Here is a 3,470-nt window from a genome sequence, read left to right on the forward strand (position 1 = left end):
TTAAAATTGTATTTTATTTTTGTATTCTTTTAATACATGTATTTTTTTTAGAAATACATAATTATAAATTATAAATCTATTTTTTATAATATTAATTAATATTTGAATTTATAATTATAATTAAAAATCACAAAATTAAAATCATTCAACATTTTTGATATTGTTCAACAATCGTTCATCAGTGTTCATACTTCATATTGTTCATCATTGTTCATATTGTTCATCAATCATATCATAGATTAATATTCCCAAAATTAATGTTAGTTGTTGATGAATTTGCAAATCTGGACTAAAATCGCACTAGTACATAATTGAGTTTACGTAACACGTGTTTGTAACACTTATTAAAGTGCAAAATTAATAGATTTATAAGTAACACTTTGGTAACATTTTTGTAGATTGTAACACTTAATGTAACACTTTTAAAATAAGTAGCATTACAAAGTATCACTTTTCACATAGGTAACATTATAGAGTAACACTTTTAAATAGATAACATTTTATAGTAACACCTAAGAAGTGTTACCTTATTTTATAACATCCCTAACCTATAAAGCTCTAACATGGCATTACTCCTCTTCTCATCTGCTAATTGATTAACTAAAATTAGTTTTGTTCGCTAATAAGGACAACTATGTAAATTACCCTCGTTGCCTTTAGCCTTCTCTAAGGCTTTGTTCTTTTGAGTTACTCTGCTCTACTCTGCCTTGCTCTGCTCTACTGTGTTGAAATCTACTCTACTATACTAAAAATCGCTTTGATGATCTGCTATGTTATGTTCTGTAGTGTGTGGAAGCCATGCTCTGCTCTTCTTTTCTATGTTCTACTGAAATCTGCTCTGCCTAAAAGCTCAAAAAATTCGAGCCTAAGTTGTAAGTACTACAACTCTTTTTTTTCTTTTTTTTTTATTTGAGGGGAAAAGTATTACAACTCTACGAGTAATAAAATTCCTCAAAGTATTTTACTTTAAAAAAAGAAAAAAAAAACTCTACAAGTGACAAAATAAAAACTTGTTTTAAAAAAAACAAAATAAAAACTTTACAGGTTTATATTGCTCGATTCTTTCTCCCACTTAGAAATGATGAACCCTAACATACCTCCAATTGATTGATCGAAACTCCCAAATTGATTGCTCGAATCTCCCAAATTGATTGCTCGAATCTTTTATTACTCGATTACTCATTTCTGCTTGATTCCCTTTCGTCTGAAGTGCTTCCAATTGATACGATAGAATTGCTGGATACAATTCTCTCTGCTGCTCAATTTTCGTTTGAGTAATCGCCCAAATCGAAAGTTTCAGGTATCAATTTTATTATTGTATGTTGTGTTTTTGATAGAAGTGGAGAAATTGTGTGATAATTTGTTGAGTTCATGCGATTTGAAAGTCACTTTCAGTTTTGCCATATCAATTTTGTAATTACTGATCGAATTTTCTCTTTTCGCTCGAATTTGCTGCAAGTTAGATATCGCTAATTTGTGATGTTTTTGTTAGATTCTTAATTATATGAGCTAATTTTGTTTATTGTCCTGATTTATGTTGAAATGCAGTTAATTGATTATTCCATTAAACTTTGAGTTAAATATTACTTTTTTTTCTCGCTACTCCACAGTTTATAATTAACTTTGATGAATGATTATTGATATTTTTGAACTGATTTGCTTCTGTTTGATTGTCTGAATGGATGGTTGAAAAGGATGGAAGGATTGAGGGGGTTAAGAAGAGGGTTTCTGTTGCTAGGTTTTGACTTGTTGATGTGTATATTTCGATATTCATTCTACTAAAACTAATGGTATAAATATTTATGAACAATTGGATAGAACTTAATTGGCAGACTATGTATTGATCCCTTGCCTTTAAGACAATCATGTACGAAGTGCTGGGAGTATGATCAGGTCTGTCGCATTGTGACAATTAGGTAATCCATTAAGATGCAAACAGGTCTGAACACTCTAGTAAATTTCAAAGAACTAACCTCACTCCTTTAATACATTTGGTATAGCTTAGAATTTCTCCAATTTTAGAGACCCGCCAAAACTCTACTCACCCATCCCAGTTTAAGCACTGATATAGTGACATATTAACTTGTAGATTGAAGTATACCCTGATAATCAAGCAAAAATCCTTTATGTATTCAGAGCCTTATATTATCTCCTGTATATGTTTGATAACAACTACTCTATAGTAGAAGCTACTAAAATTATCTGACACCAAAACCCATCAAAAAAATAACTTTTGGCAAGACTTATGCTTCCGTGGCTGGGACTACATCTTCATCAGTTGTGTCAAGCAAAACTGTTTCTTTTGCTGGTTCAGTGCCATCTCCCACTACAGCCGCCTCTGTTGAATGTAGTAGTTTTTCTCTAAGCTTTGTTTTAAGCTCGTCTTTTTCTCTTACATTTTCAATGAGAAACTTTCTAACTGATCTTTCCCATGTAAATTATGGCAGTTGAATATCACCCTGATTATTTATTAGCTTGTTCTTGACACCCAAACTTATGAGCTCTGCATCCCTACGTATGCCCTTGCCATAGCCCTTGCCATACTCGATTTAAAATTCAGTAGTTCTAAAAGGGGGGTGCATTCTTGTTCTTTAGGATTTTCACAAGGACCTGACTCCCGACAATCTGCAGAATGAAATAGTACATATAGTTAAGGGGAGTCATACACTATTTCAAACGATATTTTTATTAGTTCTTAATGGTTATCCTACCCCTAATTCAATGATTCAATCACTTAAATGTTTCTGCATCCCCTAGCCAGATTTATTTTGCTAATAGCTTTGAAGATAGCTAGGGTCAAGAGTCTACTAAAATTTGTTTACAACAATTAAAAGGTAATGAACTAGAATTAGCAATGTAAACTCTGATAACCAAGCTAATATTTCTAGGGGTCCGACACTCTAAAAATCTATTTGTGATCAATGATGTCCGTCAACTAACTGTCTTGTGTGTTCTTTGTAGGAATCAAGATCTAGATGGACATTATGAGAAAGCTAGACAAGCTAAGCAAGGATAGAACAAAATAGAATCAGAATGAGGGATTTGGGGGTTACATTAATGTTTTATACACTGAAACAGTCGATGAAGGGATCAAAATAAACAAAAAAAAAATTAAAAAGGCGACTAAAGATAAGCAATAACAATAAAAATCAAGCAACATAATAAGTAATCATGAACAAAATAATAATAATAATAATAATAATAATAATAATAATAATAATAATAATAATAATAATAATAATGTCATCATAAATTATAACAATTATAATCATAATCATGTTCATGTTAATATTAAAGCATAATAATAACAAGATCCTAGGCATGATACTAACAAGATTAATAACAAACCCTAGCATGTCACTAAGCAATAAAAATCAAATCTTTAATCCTAACATGATACTAACATGAATAAATATTAGGAAGAACATAAGAAACATCGTAACAATCATATTTAATATTAAAATTACCCT

The 3,470-nt window shown here is 30.6% G+C and overlaps 1 long non-coding RNA gene across 1 annotated transcript; it reads left to right on the forward strand.

The window, feature by feature from the left end:
* The first annotated feature begins 777 nt into the window (after positions 1-777).
* LOC110713599 lies at positions 778-3,111 on the forward strand. Its single transcript, XR_002510007.1, has 2 exons — positions 778-1,300; positions 2,962-3,111. It is a non-coding gene; the product is annotated as an uncharacterized LOC110713599 (long non-coding RNA).
* The last annotated feature ends 359 nt before the right edge of the window (positions 3,112-3,470 follow it).

The sequence above is a fragment of the Chenopodium quinoa genome, unplaced genomic scaffold (assembly GCF_001683475.1).
Source record: "Chenopodium quinoa cultivar QQ74 unplaced genomic scaffold, ASM168347v1, whole genome shotgun sequence".
In the NCBI taxonomy this organism is placed as follows: Eukaryota; Viridiplantae; Streptophyta; class Magnoliopsida; order Caryophyllales; family Amaranthaceae; genus Chenopodium; species Chenopodium quinoa.